Below are 19,726 nucleotides of genomic sequence, written 5' to 3'. Positions count from 1 at the left end.
TTAATAATGCAAAATGGCCTTTATTACAGTACTTCACAATAACACTCAAACTTTGCAACGAATAGCTTGCTTAATAACCAAACTGATTGATGGCTCAAATGAAACTCTCCGTTCGCCTCTACTGTCGCGCCTTTTATACTTTTTGATTTCTTATTGCATACTTCCAGGCTTTTCCATTCTAGAACGTACCAGTTAGTTTCAGCTACAAAATCGCCAGCCACAACTACGTCGATTTCTCATTTGAGTAATACTTGCACAAATTATTGCCCTCTCTTGTGACAACTCAGATAAGATATATGCAATTGTTTGTGCATTGGTTCTCCGCTGCTCGTATACGTGCATATGCGTAGACGCAATTATTGATTCGTTTATGTAGATACATAATTATTGAATTATTGATGTGAATTCACGTACTGCTTAGCATCGGCCTGGAGATGGCAGTACCCCTTAGTGTTGCTAATATCCGTAACACTGCCCTCCACCTAAGTCTGATCGTCCCGATCAGACCAATCTCTCGATCTAAACGCTGCTAGCCTTTCCAAATGGACCACTTTCATTTTGGTTCGTGGTTTACCGATGGTCTGTATTCGGTACGCTACATCGTTGATCCATTTTACAACTTTGTATGGGCCTTCCCAGTTACACTGCAATTTCGGGGACAAACCTTTTTTCCGTTGTGGGTTGTATAGCAGCACCAAATCTCCTTCCTAAAACCCTTCCGAATTAATTGCTTTATCGTACCTCGCTTTCATCTTGTCACTCATAATCTTTGCTCGTTGCCTTACTAGATCGTGTATCTCTGTCAGCTCTTCTTCCAAGACACCAGTGGATTTTTTGACATTCCTCTCCGCATAGGAATCTATCCCATACTTCAAATCAGCTGGCAGTTGAAGGTCATTGCCAAAAATTACCTTTGCGGGAGTTTGGCCCGTTGTCTCATGTACTGCCGATCGGTAGGCCATCAAGAATAATGATATGTGTGTATTCCAGTCCTTATGGTACTTGTCTACTACTTTCCTTAAATGCTCCTCCAACGTTCTATTGAAACGTTCCACCATACCATCGGACTGAGGATGCAATGCAGTTGTCCGTGTTTTCCGAATGCCCAATGATTTACACATTTCTTGGAACACAGCTGATTCAAAATTCCTGCCTTGGTCAGAATGTAACTCCATTGGTACACCATACCTTGCAACCCATTCGTTTTTAACCACTTCTGCTACTGTTTCTGCTTCTTGGTTTGGGATTGGGTATACCTCTGGCCATTTATTGAAATAATCCATAACCACCAGTACGTATTAGTTTCCGAGGTTGCTAGTAGGAAATGGACCTGCGCCATCCATGGCGATCCTTTCAAATGGTGCACCTGAAATATACTGCTTCATCTGGCCATGACTTCGTTTTTTGGGCCCTTTCGCTCTGTTGCATACCTCGCAGTTGGCAATCCACCCGGTGACCGACTGGCGGCAACCAACCCAATAGAATCTCTGCTTAATTTTCTCGAGCGTCTTCGTGATTCCAAGATGACCTCCACTTGGACCATTATGCAGCTCGTTGAGCACGTCAGGAATCCTCTTTCTGGGAACAACTATCAGTTTCTTCTTGCATTTACCATTCTCACTTTCATATACTCGATGAAGGCAACCGGATATCAATTCTATGCTGTTCCACTGTGCCCAATATGACTTCGCAATGGGACTCTCTGCTGACATCTCTTCTCTATTTGGTCTTTCATTTCGTTCGAGCCCTTGCATAACATTTGACAGATCTGTATCTTCTAGCTGACAATTCCTTAGTTGTTTCTTGTCCCATTCATCCGCACACGTTATAGTCATTAGCCGGACATCTATAATGTCTTCTTTAGCCTCGGCCTTTGAACAGTGCTTGCATTCCAAACTACATGGTCTTGGTGACATTGCATCGGCATTTCCATGGGTACTGCCTTTTCGATGCTCAATGGAAAAGTCATAGCTTTGTAGTCGCTCGATCCACCGTGCCAATTGTCCTTCCGGATTACGGAACTGCAGAAGCCATTTCAACGCTGCGTGATCTGTCCTGACACGGAATCGCTGGCCGTAGAGGTATTTGTGAAAATGTTTAATGCACTCTACCAGTGCCAACAGCTCTCTCCGCGTAACACAGTAGTTCCTCTCTGGTTTTCCAATCGAACGGCTGTAATATGCAAATACCTTCTCCTGTCCATCGACCAGTTGTGATAAAACGCCTCCTATTGCATATCCACTCGCATCTGTATCTAGAATAAATTTTGCTCCTGGAATCGGATATGCTAACATTGGGGCAGTGCACAAACGCTCCTTCAATGTTTGGAAAGCCACTTCTTGCTCTTTCTTCCATTCAAAAGCTTTGTTTTTTCTTGTAAGCTCATGGAGGCTATGGGCTACGCTGAAAAAATTTGGTACAAATCGGCGGTAGTATGTGCACAGCCCCAGAAAACTTCACAATTCATGTAGGTTCTGTGGTCTTGGCCAATCCTTTACAGCCTCTATTTTTTCGTTCGCAGTGCAGATGCCCTCTGTCGTTACCTTGTGACCCAAATAATTGACTTCCTTTTTAAACAGCGCACACTTTTTGGGACTTAACTTCAGACCAGCGTCAGCTATTCTCTGGAAAACTTCCTCCAAGTTCTTAAGATGTTCATCAAAGTTCTTGCCCAATACGATGATGTCGTCCAGGTATACCAAGTATGTTTTCCAATGTAGTCCTTTCAGTACCTGGTCCATGAGTCTCTCAAAAGTAGCTGGTGCATTACAAAGTCCAAAAGGCATCACTGTAAATTGCCACAGACCATCACCGACACTGAAGGCTGTTTTCTCTTTATCTTCCTCCTTCACCTCAACTTGCCAATAGCCGCTTTTCAAGTCCAGTGTGGAAACCATTTCGTACCAGATAGCGAGTCCAGAGTGTCGTCAATTCTTGGCAATGGGTAGCTATCCTTTTTCGTAACGTCATTCAACTTCCGGTAGTCCACGCAAAACCTCATTTTTCCATCCTTCTTCTTTACAAGTGCTACCGGTGTGCTCCATGTACTAACTGATGGTTCGATGACGCCGCTATCGCTCATTTCTCGTATGATTTGACTTACAACTTCCCGCTTCGCCAGTGGAACACTACATGGAGCTTGACGGATCGGCCTCGCATCTCCAGTGTCAATTTGATGTTTCACAACATTGGTGCGGCCTGGTTTGGAACTATCCTGGTCAAATATGTTCGCGTACTTTAGGAGCAGTTGTTTTGCCTTACTCTGATAGGCTTCCTCTAGCCTTTGCGTCCATGCCGTGATATCATTTGAAAGATCAGTATTACTAGATGAAACGTGTTCCTGCAGCTGTTCACAGTTAATAACTACTTCGGCCTCTTGGCATCTTCCCAAAATAGCTCCTTTGGTCAAATTGAATGGTGACTTGAACTCATTGAGTACTCTTGCCGGAATACGTCCATCTTGTTTTGTCATAGCCAAGGTTTTTTCTACAAGTATGTTCAGTGATGATTTATTTGCTGTTTCGACAACCAACAATTTGTTTGTCCCACAATCTCCATCAACCTTTGCCCAGATGACTGCTTCTGATTTTGGTGGTATTTGCTGACTCTCTCCCACCAGCACTCGTTTACTGCTGTAGCCTCTCTCGTGGCCGAAATTAAGTGGCACATCCATGTTCTTATATCGCATCGTCTTGCTTTGCATATCGATCTTGATGCCTTGGTTGATTAAGAAGTCCACTCCAATTATGATTTCATCAATTCTGCCACTATAAAATTGTGTAGTACCGTGACGTTCCCAATTGCTACTTCACATTCTACTTCTCCAATTACCTGGGTGTCCTCTCCCGTGGCTGTAGTTAGTCTTGCTCCAAGCAATGGTCTTATCTTTATGTTGACTAAATTCGCCCGAATGATGGAATGAGACGCACCCGTATCTACAGTCAGTAAACGTTCCTTTCCGTCCACATGTCCTCCAAAAGTAAGATTGCTCGATCTTCTTCCAATCTGCGAGATAGAGATTATGGGGCATTCAATTACGGGAGCCAACTGTCGCCCCTTGCGGCTGACTCGCTTTAGTTTAACGATTGTGTGGACTTGGAGATTTGCTCATCTCCTTCAGCTCTGCGTTTACGGCCCCCCACATTGTTGGAGCTATTGGGACCGGTGCTGCGATGTCGTGCAATATGACCTGGGTTACCGCACTTGAAACATTTAATAACTCCGGCAATCTTCTGTTGTGATCCCTTCAGTGCTTCCAAAATTGTGTCTACCCAATCTGGTCTTTCCACTTCCACACGATGAGCTTTGTATGCTGGTTTACTCAATAGTGAGGCAGTTTCCTGAGTCAATGCATGTGATACCGTTTCTGCTAATGTTGGCTTTGGGTTTGCGTATGTGTCAGCTTCATTTCGACGTCCCATATGCCATTTATAAAGCTCTGAATTTTTACCCTTTCGGTGTATTCCACGGGTGCGTCGGCATTCGCCAAATGTGCAAGCCTTTCGACATCTGACGCAAACTCCTGCAAAGTCTCATTAGCTTTTTGGTAGCGGTTTTGCAACTCTATTTGGTGTATCTGCTTCCTGTGTTCGCTTCCGTATCGCCTCTCTAGAGCGCTCATCAATGTTTCGTAGTTGTTCCGCTCTCCCTCGGGAATAGTCTGTAGGATTTCAGCAGCAGATCCTTTCAATGCCACGAATAGTGCAGCAACTTTATCTTTAGCACTCCAGTTGTTCACTGCTGCGGTCTTCTCAAACTGAATCTTAAGGAAAGGAGAACCGTGGGGAAAGGAACAGAACCGTCAAAGGATGGTGTTTTTACCTTTGGATTACTCGCTGAAACAGCTGGGCGATTCATTTGCAACTCCTGTATACGACCTATCAAAGCTTCTATCTCGGCATCAATTTTGTCCTCGAGCTGCACAATTTTTGTATCCTGTGCTTCCAGCTTTGATGTTACCCTTATCTCCTGTGCCTCCAGCTGCGAGGATATGCGGGCCTCCTGTGCTTTCAAATGCTCAGCCAACTGAGATGTCATATATGTCTTTTGCTCTTCCAGTTGAGTTTCCATCTTGGATGTATTCTGTGTCGACATTTCTGACATACGCGTTTCTTGTGTTTCAGTCTTCGATGTAATACGTGTCTCCTGCGATTCCAGTTGAGATGACATTTGTGACGACATTTCTGAAATGCGTGCCTCCTGTGCTTCCATCTTGGATGTTACTGTCGATGTTTGAGCAGTTATTGCAGCCAATATCATGTTTAAGTCTTTGCTCGTAACTGTCTGGGATTTTCGTTTTTCTCCTCAATTTTTGTTGTTGTCTCGTCCCCATCAGGATAAAAGACAAAATCGTCCACATCAATTCCTTGCGATGGCATTACCTCTCGTAACCAAGCTTGAAGTTCGATCTTATTGCCGGTTGTATTTAATCCACGGCTCTCCAACTCCTTTTTCAGTTGCTGTATCTTCAATTCACTGAACTTTGCCATGTCCTTGTTGTCTGTTTATTCAACAATTCCTCTTCTGACACCAATTGTAACGAATTAGCTTGCAATTCCTCTTATTTGCAACCCTCTGCTAAGTTCGAATCACTAAACTGTTGAATAAATAACTCCAATATTTAATAATGCAAAATGGCCTTTATTAAAGTACTTCACAATAACACTCAAACTTTGCAACGAATAGCTTGCTTAATAACCAAACTGATTGATGGCTCAAATGAAACTCTCCGTTCACCTCTACTGGAGCGCCTTTTACACTTTTTGATTTCTTATTGCATACTTCCAGGCTTTTCCATCCTAGAACGTACCAGTTAGTTTCAGCTACAAAATCGCCAGCCACAACTACGTTTATAATTTCTCATTTGAGTAATACTTGCACAAATTATTGCCCTCTCTTGTGACAACTCAGATAAGATATATGCATGTGTTTGTGCATTGGTTCTCCGCTGCTCGTATACGTACATATGCGTAGACGCAATTATTGATTCGTTTATGTAGATACATAATTATTAAATTATTGATGTGAATTCACGTCACTGCTTAGCATCGGCCTGGAGGTGGCAGTACCCCTTAGTGTTGCTAATATTCGTAACAATATCTTTAAAATTAAACTTATTCACCACACAAAAAGTAGTACAAATTCACAGTCTGTTTTAAATTCGTCGCAATTGATTTAATATTTTTTTAATCGTTACTGATCCCCTTGCCTTTTTGTGTGCCGCCTTTTATAGTTTGGCAGTTTTACGGTTTTTAAATCTCAAAGAATCTTCAGCTCGCTTGAACATTTGGTACTCTTGTTATCACTCATGCAGCTGTGCCAAATTAATTATTATTTTTCCTGTTACATTGTTGTGACTTTTGTGGTTTCTGTGGCGTTGTTGTTGTTTGAGGAGGTTTTGTCCAGTAGTTTATGTTGGAGGTGCATAGAGAAGGGAAGTACAAATTTCACACAATACATAGGGCGACAAATATTAAAAAAGGTCAAGATGAATAAATGAACTAATCTATATATATATATAAATGAATCGTGGTGAGTGTATGTTCGGATTCTTAAAACTTGAAAACTACTGGACCGACTTTTATAAAATTTTGTAGGTATGTTATCTAGGTACCCGAATAGGATATAGGCTATATTTCATACTGCTGGTTGGCTAGGGTCTTGACCCCAAAACATGGACCCGGGTACCACTAGAATGTGTTTATACAATATGGATATCAGATAAAAGCTGTTAATGAGTGCTTTACTGCAAAACAATTTTCAAGCCTCTGGGTGACTAGGGTCTCGAGATATAGCCCAAAACGTGGACCCGGCTACACTAGAATGTGTTTACACAATATGGATATCAAATGAAAGCTGTTGATTAAGGCATTCGTAAAGAGTATTTTTATACCGCTGGGTGACTTGAAGTAACAAGAAGGTTCAAAACATGCTTATCAAGCAATATTTCATGCCATTATTTCGCGGGTATGGGATTAACCATGCTATTTTATATGGGAAAAATTTCTTTCCACGTGGTGAATCGCATGCTCGCGTCTTACGCACAGTGTTGAATAGTAGCAACTCTCGATTACAGATGTCGCCCGCTCATAACGCTATTTATTACCCGTCGTAGGTGGCGTCACAGCAGTGTTATTGGCGGCCTTGTGGTGAAGTTTTGACTAACAGCAAAGACCCTTTAAATATAAGATGGTGCATTGTAGAGTTCTAAAACTTTGTGGAAATTGTAGGACGGCTGTAGGAGGAAGTCACCATACCTTTTGCTATGCCGTGCACCTGATTTCTTAAGGCTGTATAACTCTGTAATTTATTTTGCCTTTGGAAAAATTGCCTATTTGAAAATAAGGTGGCTGAAAAATATTGGCATAACAGCTTAAGTTAAATCAACAATTGAAAATCTCAGCCAAGCGATTTGTAAAAAAAGCTAATTTGTCTATTTGTTTCTTATTTGCTCGATATAGGGTGTGTTCGAGCTGCAGCAGTGTTTCTTTTTATGACAGCGGATAACGTTCTTCAGCAAAATTTGAGCAGATGTGGCAATCTCGCGCGTTCATTGAACGAAATATTGACAATCTATTGATTATCTCCATCAACTCAGCGGCACTTTAGCAATACTACTGCTGATCAAACACTCCCATATTAATTGTGCATTAAATCTAAAATATAAAACTCAAAAATTACTCCGGTTGTTATGTCCGCAGCATTTATTTGGTTCAAATACTCAACCAATAATAGTCAAAGCCATAATAATTTACATGGGGCATCAATTCTTTCTCATGCATCAAAAGATGAAGTACTTTCGCTAAGCTAAAATTCCATCACCAAAAATCGCTAAAAGAAAATCAAGTGCGCAGAAAAGTGTGCAGCATTTAGTACCATGTAGTCATAAGCGATAACAGCCTAACTTCTATAACTTAGGTGGTACATATTTGCAATCGACCACATGGTACTAAATATTGCATGCTTTTCTGCGCACTTGATTTTGGGCAAAACGAAGTTTGCCGGGGTCAGCTAGTACTTTTCTGAAAGACTTCCAATACTTCTTTTAACATCTTCATATACCAATTGAAAGCACAACCATTTTCTTGTTAAACGCCGCTCACAACTTACTCCCGATATTTACTTGTGATTTTTGAATATATTTGTACTCGGCATGCAGTGAACTGAATCAAATTTTTTAGCATACTTTCAGGCAGGCTTTTTTATTTTTTTCGGTTTGGAGTTGTGTAGCAAATAGAGTAGTCGATATAATAAATTTTAAATATTTTGTTTCATTACTTAAATATAAATTTATAATATAACTTTATTTCAAATACATATGATTCCCTGAATACGCCTGCGTTCAGTTATAAAGATACTCACGTGTCTAAAAGTGTACTACAAATTTGTGAAAAAATTTAGTATAGGAAAATGTCTCAACTCCTATAAATAAATAAAAAAAATAAATGTAAGGCGAGATAACCTCCGAAGAGATCTAAGGCCGAGCTTCTCTTCTAATTTGCGCCGTGCTCCTCTTGATTTTTCCCTACAAATTGGCCGGACGGGACCTATATGTTTTATGCCGACTCCGAATGGCATCTGCAAGGCAGATGAGTTTTCACTGAGAGCTTTTCATGGCAGAAATACACTCGGAGCGCTTGCCAGACACTGCCGAAGGGCGACCCCGCTTAGAAAAATTTTCTTCTAATTGAAAAACCTTATTTCTAAAATTTTGATGTTGCTTTGCCCGGGAGTTGAACCCAGGGCATACGGTGTGGCAGGCGGAGCACGCTACCATCACACCACGGTGGCCGCAACTCCTATGCAGTTTCAGAATATATACCTCAAGTCTTAAAGAGAGTCTTTAAAAAAATAAAACCACATTTTCAATAAAAATGAATCTCCCGCCATCTCCATTTTTATACTCAGTTGAGCAGAGCTCACAGAGTATATTAAGTTTGATTGGATAACGGTTGGTTGTACATATATAAAGGAATCGAGATAGATATAGACTTCCATATATCAAAATAATCAGAATCGAAAAAAAATTTGATTGAGCCATGTCCGTCCGTCCGTCCGTCCGTTAACACGATAACTTGAGTAAATTTTGAAGTATCTTGATGAAATTTGGTACGCAGGTTCCTGAGAACTCATCTCAAATCGCTATTTAAAATGAACGATATCGTACTACAACCACGCCCACTTTTTCGATATCGAAAATTTCGAAAAATCGAAAAAGTGCCATAATTCATTACAAAAGACAGATAAAGCGACGAAACTTGGTAGATGAGTTGAACTTATGACGCAGAATAGAAAATGAGTAAACTTTTGGACAATGGGCGTTGCAAGCTGTAATTTGACAGTCGTTGAAGATATCATGATAAAATTTGGCAGGAACGTTTCTCCTATTACTATATGTACGCTTAAAAAAAATTAGCAAAATCGGAGAAGGACCACGCCCACTTTTAAAAAAAAAATTTTTTTAAAGTAAAATTTTAACAAAAAATTTTAAATCTTTACAGTATATAAGTAAATTATGTCAACATTCAACTCCAGTAATGATATTGTGCAACAAAATACAAAAATAAAAGAAAATTTCAAAATGGGCGTGGCTCCGCCCTTTTTCATTTAATTTGTCTAGGATAATTTTAACGCCATAAGTCGAACAAAAATTAACCAATCCTTTTGAAATTTGATAGGGGCATAGATTTTATGACGTTAACTGTTTTCTGTGAAAATGGGCGAAATCGGTTGATGCCACGCCCAGTTTTTATACACAGTCGTCCGTCAGTCCTTCCGCATGGCCGTTAACGCGATAACTTGAGCAAAAATCGACATATCTTTAATGAACTTAATTCACGTGCTTACTTGAACTCACTTTATCTTGGTGTGAAAAATGAACGAAATCCGACTGTGACCACGCCCACTTTTCGATATCGAAAATTACGAAAAATGAAAAAAATGCCATAATTCTATACCAAATACGAAAAAACGGATGAAACATGGTAAGGTAATTGGATTGTTTTATTGACGCGAAATATAACTTTAGAAAAAACTTTGTAAAATGGGTGTGACACCTACCATATTAAGTAGAAGAAAATGAAAAGGATCTGCAGGGCTAAATAAAAAACCATTAAAATCTTGGCAGGTATTTCATATATAAATAAATTATTAGCGGTATCCAACAGATGATGTTCTGGGCCACCCTGGTCCACATTTTGGTCGATATCTGGAAAACGCCTTCACATATACAACTACCACCACTCCCTTTTAAAACTCTTATTAATGCCTTTAATTTGATACCCACATCGTACAAACATATTCTAAAGTCACCCCTGGTCCACCTTTATGGCGATAACTCGAAAAGGCGAACACTTATAGAATGAAGGCCCACTCCCTTTTAAAAATACTCATTAACACCTTTCATTTGATACCCACATCGTACAAACAAAGTCTAGAGTCACCCCTGGTCCACCTTTATTGCGATACCTCGAAAAGGCGTCCACCTATAGAACTAAGGCCCACTCCCTTTTAAAATACTCATTAACTCCTTTCGTTTGATACACATATTGCACAAACGAATTCTAGAGTCACCCCTGGTCCACCTTTATTGCGATACCTCGAAAAGGCGTCCACCTATAGAACGAAGGCCCACTCCCTTTTAAAAATACTCATTAACACCTTTCATTTGATACCCACATCGTACAAACAAAGTCCAGAGTCACCCCTGGTCCACCTTTATTGCGATACCTCGAAAAGGCGTCCACCTATAGAACTAAGGCCCACTCCCTTTTAAAATACTCATTAACTCCTTTCGTTTGATACACATATTGCACAAACGAATTCTAGAGTCACCCCTGGTCCACCTTTATGGCGATATCTCGAAAAGGCGTCCACCTATAGAACTAAGCCCCACGCCCTTTTAAAATACTCATTAACACCTTTCATTTGATACCCATATCGTATAAACAAAGTCTAGAGTCACCCCCGGTCCACCTTTATTGCGATACCTCGAAAAGGCGTCCACCTATAGAACTAAGCCCCACGCCCTTTTAAAATACTCATTAACACCTTTCATTTGATACCCATATCGTATAAACAAAGTCTAGAGTCACCCCTGGTCCACCTTTATGGCGATATCTCGAAAAGGCGTCCACCTATAGAACTAAGCCCCACGCCCTTTTAAAATACTCATTAACACCTTTCATTTGATACCCATATCGTATAAACAAAGTCTAGAGTCACCCCTGGTCCACCTTTATGGCGATATCTCGAAAAGGCGTCCACCTATAGAACTAAGCCCCACGCCCTTTTAAAATACTCATTAACACCTTTCATTTGATACCCATATCGTATAAACAAAGTCTAGAGTCACCCCCGGTCCACCTTTATTGCGATATCTCGAAAAGGCATCCACCTATAGAACTAAGGCCCACTCCCTTTTAAAATACTCATTAACTCCTTTCGTTTGATACACATATTGCACAAACGAATTCTAGAGTCACCCCTGGTCCACCTTTATGGCGATATCTCGAAAAGGCGTCCACCTATAGAACTAAGCCCCACGCCCTTTTAAAATACTCATTAACACCTTTCATTTGATACCCATATCGTATAAACAAAGTCTAGAGTCACCTCTGGTCCACCTTTATAGCGATACCTCGAAAAGGCGTCCACCTATAGAACTAAGGCCCACTCCCTTTTAAAATACTCATTAACTCCTTTCGTTTGATACACATCTTGCACCAACGAATTCTAGAGTCACCCCTGGCCCACCTTTATGACGATATCTCGAAACGGCGTCCACCTATGGAACTAAGGATTACTCCCTTTTAAAATACTCATTAACACCTTTCTTTTGATACCCATATCGTACAAACACATTCAAGAGTCACCCCTGGTCCACCTTTATGGCGATATTTCGAAACGGCATCCACCTATAGAACTAAGGCCCACTCCCTTTTAAAATACTCATTAACACCATTCGTTTGATGCCCATATTGCACAAACGAATTCTAGAGTCACCCCTGGTCCACCTTTATGGCGATATCCCTAAATGACGTCCACCTATAGAACTATGGCCCACTCCCTCATGAAATACTCTTTAATGCCTTTCATTTGATACACATGTCATAAAAACACATTCCAGGATTTCCCTCGGTTCATTTTCCTACATGGTGATTTTCCCTTATGTTGTCACCATAGCTCTCAACTGAGTATGTAATGTTCGGTTACACCCGAACTTAACCTTCCTTACTTGTTGAATCATATATTTTTATTTTTTTGCTAGTATTAATATTTTTTTTTTCAACTGCCTCTTTGTGTAAATTGAACAAATTATAAGTAGTATTTCTATGTAGCCCACTTTACCGTTTTGTTGACTAAATCGTTAAGAAATGTGTTTCAATTTTTCTTAAATGAACATTTATGAAATCACTTTGCTTTCTTCAACAATTTGATCTAAAAAGTTCGATTCAAACTCATAAATATCGAAAAATACATGCAAATAAACCTCTTTTTTTCAAGAATTCTTCATAAATGCAACAATCAATGTAACAGTCAAAGCAGTAGCAAGAAGCTTAAGCTACAAACTTTTCAAACAAGATCAAAAAGGGAAAACTTTATTAAAACGCACAAATTTTTGTCGGTTTCTTAAAGGCAAAGTCTTATAGTTTTCTTTTTGTTTTTGGACTTTTGTGCAAAACTTTATTTAGTTCGTTTTAGACTTATAGAAATTTCCAATTGAGTGTAAGAGCATTCTTTATTTTACATTCACGAATTTATGCAGGGAGCAAAAAATGCATACCCAAATGCATATATATTTTTTACTATACCCAGTTGTGGAAAGAAAATTATTTTGCGCAATGAGCTAAGTAAATTTATTCAACCATTCAACTCTTAACTAAATACGGCACACAGTCTTGACGAGATAGAGCAAAAAATTGTAATAAAAATTCTAAACTTTAGAAAAAATGTTATGGAAAAATGGAAAGTGAGTCGAAGAGGCATAAGCCTCCAGCCCCAATAAATGTTGTACTTAATTCGTCCAAACTCTCTCAAGAAGGACAGCGGCAATCACTGTTAATAGATCTAACCAAAGACAAGGACGACTTGCCAGGACCCGCTATCGCTACGGCTGGATTGAGTTCGTTCATCAAGGCGACTTTAATTTCACCTACTTTGCTTCCTTGTTTGGTGCAGCATATCTTTCGTTCTTAACATATATACGCCAAGCTTTTATTCAGTGAAATTTTGTGGAAAGTTTTTAACTCTAAATGGTCTGAGTAAAGCCCTTCTCATAAAAGCGAAATACCGAAGCAACGTGTTTTCGGCTGCAACAAGAATGCAGTACATTAGTCAAAATAAACTGAGGCCAAATTCTTTGCAAATACCAGCGTACCATGAAGACTACATACAAAGTTTCAACTCAGAAGTCTGGCTAACATATGGATTTAAATTTGATGAATTTCAATAAATCGATATCAACGTTTCATTTTTTCTTCCATCAGAGGGCACATAGCTTTATTTTTTATGTGGAGGAAAATTTGAAACAGCCTTGGGAAAATAATTCCCAAAATTAAATGTGTCGTGAGAGTCTTATAAACAAGTTCGAAGATTTCATAAAATTTTTCAACAACTTTTTACGTTCACCTTTTGCAGCTTACTTTACATATATGACTCGGTCTATGAAAAGGTGGCTTATGACTCAAAAAAGAAATTCCGAGAAACAGCTGTTAAAGATAAACAATGGATTTCTTCAGTTTCTTAGTATTTTTTCTTTTGCATTATGAACAGTCATGCCCCAAGTGCAAAGCACAAACCAGTTTCCGACCGATATTTTGTCTCCATTGCCATCGAAAAAAATGCTATCAAAAAATTCTGAGGATGCTTCACCAGCCACCAAACTGGTATCGAAAGCACCAAAGGCTTCATCCTCTTTCATTTTTGCTCTTTTTTTTCTACATTTTTAGTACACTTCTAAGCAAGTTAGGACTTTCTAGTTTTCACCACGTAAAAGAGCGTCTAAAAAACTATCGAAACCAGAAAAAAAGTGTAAACATTTTTTTTTAGTCTTAAGCCACCTTTTCATAGACCGGGTCACATATATTTGGTGTCAAGTATTAAGAAATTTTTTTCTAGAATCATTGAAAATGAAAAAGGAAGAATATGCGAAATTTTACACAAATTTCCACTGCTATTTTTATGTTCACTGCTGTAGATATTGTTAAGTTTCATCCGAATTCAGTCCGCCCCATTTCATTGAAAATTTGAAAGTGGGTATATATAAGCTATATTGGGATATATAACATTCGGTTTTTGCTAGAAATTTCGCTTTACTTATACTCGTTTGACTTGCTTTCTACATCCGGCTCAAAGTTTAAACGACAAACACTGTTGCTTGCCTGCACTCGTTTATAAAATTTCTAATACAAAGAAAAAACAATATTTTTGCCGCTGCTAATATACGTGTGTGTTGTGTAGTGCAGTTGTATTTATGGACACTTAGAATTTAGTTGCAGTTCACATGTACAGCATGTATATATGTTTGTATAAGGTTTTAGGTGGCGGCTCTGGATTTTCTCAGCAGACTTCTTATCTTATTTTCATTGAAATGTGGAAAATAACGCCCTTAAAATTGCAAAGCTCGTAGTGCCTTTCCACTTTTGCTAAACCTTGTACATGTTGAAATTCTCTGCCACCAAATGTAAGCCTACTTCGAAGCTGATTGTTCCTACTATCCCACCGCTGAGCCCCTGCGTGCCAGCTCATCGGCCATCTGATTTCCTTCAGTTCCCCTATGACCCCATACCCAGATAGTGGATATATCTAGAGTGTCCTTTAATGCAGGTATAAGTTTTTTGCACGCCCCGCCTCTAGCCTCTAGCCAGTGTATGGTGCAGCTAGCGCCTTTTGCAACAATTTAGTAACACACTAGTAAATTTTAAGCCTGTAGAATATCTTTAAAATAGTTTCAAAACCATCTTCATTGCAAAAATCCATATTAGTTTGGTCCTCCGCAAGCGGTGGTGTATCAAAGCTCCGAGATGTAATTTCAACACCAAACGATATTGTAAACACCAACATCTTCAAGAGCAAGAGCAGCTCGGCGGGTAGCGAACAGGTAACCACAGGTTGATTGCGGGAATACTAGCTAAGAATCTGAAGGTTAGGGAATGCTTGCAAGGGAAGAGAGAAACCCGGAACTGTCAAATACGTTACACGATTAGGCTTTAAAAATATCTGGCACCGAAATCCATGGGGAAATAAGGCCTTTTTAGAATGTGCAAAAAGAATAAACGCCGTGAGTAAAAACCGCAGATTAGGAAAGAACGGCAAAATGGCGATACGGTGGGAAAAAGCTCGTGCTAATCCACAAAGTTAGGCCTTTGGCTGCAACCACAGACATTTCTGTGCTCAACCCCGCCAGGCCTTTTATGACGTTACTAAAGATCATCTCCCTCTCACAGTACTAAATTTCAAGTACTTCCCTATAGCCGGAAATCAATGCTAATAGGTCTGTGCAGGATCTAGGAAGATTGATATACAAAGGTTCAAAGCCTTAGCACAAAAAAAATTTAATTCGAGTTGTTGCAGACCCGATATTTTACTAGATCGATGCAAAAAAGTACAAGTACTTTCGTCAATGAATAGACACATTTTATCGTTCGGACTACTCACTGGCCAGCATATCCGTCTGCTTTGCTCTGAGCTCAATATACGCACATTTAAATAATTAAACTCTCATAATTGCAGCTGCACTCTATGTAATATATTCTGTCATTATTTACACACTTTTGAATGTGTTTATATGAATTCAAGTATGAAAGTGTATATAAATTTGTATACTTTCCTTTGTGAATTACTTTTTAACAAAGTTCTAATTTTAAATTGGAAACGAGTTTACACTAACAAGAATATATGCATATAATCACATACACATACATATCATTCTCCACACATATACACATAAGTGTATTTATTTTCAATTCCAAAGTAGCTCAATAAAAGCAAAAACTTTCACCCCCACATTCTAACATACACACACATACATTCAAAGTTATTTGATTATATGAGTGAAATTGTGCAACATGTTCAACTAAATTTTCTTGATTTTGATCTTTTCGACTTCCTGCTCATCCACTCGTTCCAAACATACTCGCTTTGTTCAAATGTGTTTTTCTATTGCTTTTTAGAGTCGTACGACAAGTAAGCATTGAGTCCTAAGCAGAGCCATTTTTAGCTGACAAGTGGCAGGGCTGTGCAGTGCAAGCCAAGGGTAGAATTACAATATTATTGCTGCTACTTTTTTACTACACAAACTGGTATTGCTCTTCCGTGCTTGCATGAACAACAGGTCTTATAAGCATTGTAGAGTAGGTGCAGGTTCTTATTGTTGTTTTTTTTTGTGAGTCGAACTGCATTAACTTAAATTGCTTGCTTCATTGAAAGTGTGTCAAAGTTTTTGAGCACTTTTTTTTTCTTCATAGTACATTGTATGTTTATGTGTACATGTGAAGCAAGCTTAAGTAAATTGTAAATGTATGTATGTATGTATGTTTGTATGCATGTATGTATATATGTATGTATATATGTATGTGTATATGTATGTATGCATGTATGTACGGATTGGCATTACTTCTTAAATAGTTTATTGGCTTTTACATGTAGCAAGGATATAGTCAAAGTCCTTACCTTTAAGTTTTTGCACTGATGGACGAGTTCAAGAGCATACGCAAAATAACTCTGTAAATATATAAAGAGAAAAATTTGATTATTCTCGTATTTTTTCATCTTGTACATAATTCGTTAAGCAAGAACTCAGTTATTTATTGGAAATATCGAACTAAGAAGGAATGCAAGCTATTGCGTAGTAACGTACGACTAAAGAATAAAATAATCGGTTTAGAAAAGTCTTTATGTTAGGTAAAGTTTTTGTTTGTTAGCCGCCGTATTATTGTGCCGAGTGTGCATGACTACCCTACCGATAGTTCCAATTTCAAATAGAGGGGCACATGATATTAAAAAATGAGAACGTTGTTTTGTTTAAAACCCATCAATTCCACACAAAAATATTCATACCAACCGAAAGTATGGGTGCCACTGCGTATACGTAACATTTGTTGTTTATTATTCAGTGATAGAGAGAGTGCCATAAATACTGTAACCAATTTTGTGAAACTCCGCTTATTTCACACCTTCTACTAACGTTCGTATCGCTAAATTGCTGAATAAATAACTTCAATATTCAATTATGCAAAATGGTTTTTATTAGACTACTTTCACAATAACACTTCTACTTTTCAACAGCTAGCGTGCTTAAATCAAACTGATTACTGATTCTCAGCTTTACCTCCTTTTATATTCTGTGATTTCCTCGCTCGCGTACTTCTAGGCGTTTCTGGAATTTAACTTAGTTACCAGCTATAAAATTACCAGCTATAACTACAGATGCACGTTATAGCTTCTCATATGCGCGTGTATATGTGAGTGATACTAGCACAAATGATTGCCTACTTTTGTGAGCATCTCAGATAAGATATATGCATGTGTTTGTGCGTTATTCTCCGCTGCGTGTACGTACATATGTGTAGACATAATAAATGATTCGTGTATGTAGATGCAAGTGACTGCTTGCTTTATTGTTGTTGTGACTTTATTTACTTAGTATCAGATTAGTGATGTGAGTATCACTTAGTGTCACTAATATTCGTCACAATACATACGAAGATACAAGTGAAGCTTATATAAGCTTGCAAAATATTAAAATTCTTCAGAAAAAGTATTAGACGAGTTGTTGTTGTTATTTTATTAACGATAAAGACACTTCCAGAAGTTTTTGGGGAGTTTTATCGATGTGGATGGCCCTTTGCCGGATATATATCCGGTACTTTCCGGTAACATAGCACCATTATGGTACTAGCCCCACCATCTCCGAACCGATTAAAATTACCAAATTCACCTTCAAGGCCATCACGCCCCCAACCCCTATTTTTGGAAGGAACTTGAGGTTGCCAGAAACTACCCTGCTAAATATGTGTATGACACATTCATATTTGTAACAGAATTCCTGTCGCGTAGGTGAGGTTGACAATTGGGTTGCGGATGCCTTGTAGCTAGAAACCTTTGTATTGCGCTTATCAACCCCTTGAATCCCTACCTAGACGAATAAGTTCCCTCAGTGCCAAACCTTCACAGCTGGCATAAAAAACTATGTGGATCACATATGTAACTTGAATCGATGTTCTATGAAAATTTGGTTGAAGAGTTATTCATTATTCAAGCATATTTCAACGGTCATTTGGCACTAACCTGGTATTTGTTTTTACAAGCAAATCGATTACTTCTCTACTAAGTTACTTATGTACGTCTCGTCCTTGCGATTGCTCGACAATGGCCAATGTCGTGGGATCAGAGGCGCAGCTTATTACCTGACTCGAGGCCCATATATCCAAAAGCAGAAAAAATGTTCAACATAATTCTAAGGTACTTATTTTAAAGGGATTTCGTTGTGAGTTTTCACTCCTATCAATATTGTCATAGCCAATTGTTTTTGAAATGCCGAAGCTAATCTTGGTGCTTCCTGATATCTGCTTGAATATTCTAGTAAACATTTAATATCCTCTCAGATCGAATAAAAGCACAAAAGGAAGATGTGAAGGCTCTGGTCACCGGTATTTGAGAGCAGCGGAAAGAGGAGATTCGCACTATGTTGGGGAGGACAAACTTGAACACCCTTAGTGCTCCTGATTGATGTGGGTAGGTATCTGCGCACTGGGAATAGCTGACGGGACTTGTTACACTCCCTTTCAGATTAGTTTTCTACCTTTTCTGGAGAGAAAATGAGTAGCGAAACGAGAGATTGGACCTCGCAGGCAGCGCACTGAAATCTGTATAACTAAAGACGTGTCTAGAAGTCTTATTACAGCGCCATATATCGCCCTTTATCTCCGACGATGTGCAGATTTATCAATTCATTTACCGCTAGTCTAGGCATCATAGGGATTTTTTAAGTCATGGAAGTAGTGGCTAGTGCTTTCAGCAGAATAGAAATACCTTACATAAATCAGCATAAAAATAACCCAGAGTTTTTAAATAATCATCAAGCTACAGTAGAAATCCTTTATGAAAATCAGCGTAACCAAGATCTCAGTTCTTTTCTTTGTACTAAACTTTTCTCGAAGCTTGCTGCTGGTTATTGTATTTGTTTTATTGCGAATACCCTGAATTGAGGGACCGTATATCACCCCGTCAAAAGAACTAGCTCCTTTTTCTTTGGCTTCACAGCTTGTTCTGACCATCTGATCACATTCTCAGATAATCGTGGAAAATTGTTGCATGGTATCCATAAACTTTTTCGTGACGAAGACTAACAAATCGCCAGCGGTGACAGCGATTTGGCATACCCTTTCTAGCCACCGCTCCTACCTACACTGCTGTTCCTTCCAGCCGCTCATCATTCTGCTTATAAATGGTACCAGAGTCCTCTCGTCTATTAATGCTAGGCTGGTTGACATTTCATTAGCTGTTTGGAGAACATTAATTCTCCCTTAATAACAAAACTATAATAATAACTTCTCAGCAAAACATTATTTGACTGTGGCGTAAAGAGCCACTCCTTTAAGTCTACTTTTACTGTAGCCATGCTGCAATGTCGATGACCGTCCACTGGAAATCATGCTTGGGCGCGGGTGCAACAAATTAAATGGGGTTGGCTTTTAAAATCCCTAGTCGCTCCTGTGTACAGATT

At 39.0% G+C, this 19,726-nt stretch overlaps 1 protein-coding gene across 2 annotated transcripts in view; it reads right to left on the bottom strand.

Moving 5' to 3' along the window:
* The window catches only part of nrm (neuromusculin), an 819,260-nt gene that overhangs the window by 660,803 nt on the left and 138,731 nt on the right, over positions 1–19,726 (bottom strand). The window contains exon 1 of one of the 2 annotated variants that reach the window (XM_067786928.1): positions 16,672–16,722. The exons of the other annotated variant lie outside the window; for it this stretch is intronic. The gene's annotated coding sequence lies outside the window, so the exon portion shown is untranslated. Of the gene's footprint in view, positions 1–16,671; positions 16,723–19,726 lie in introns of those variants that run through there. 2 annotated transcript variants of the gene reach the window in all.

The sequence above is a fragment of the Eurosta solidaginis genome, chromosome 5 (assembly GCF_040869045.1).
Source record: "Eurosta solidaginis isolate ZX-2024a chromosome 5, ASM4086904v1, whole genome shotgun sequence".
NCBI classification, from domain to species: Eukaryota; Metazoa; Arthropoda; class Insecta; order Diptera; family Tephritidae; genus Eurosta; species Eurosta solidaginis.
Note: the sequence above shows the minus strand (reverse complement) of the source record. Positions and strands in the feature narration are given on the sequence as shown.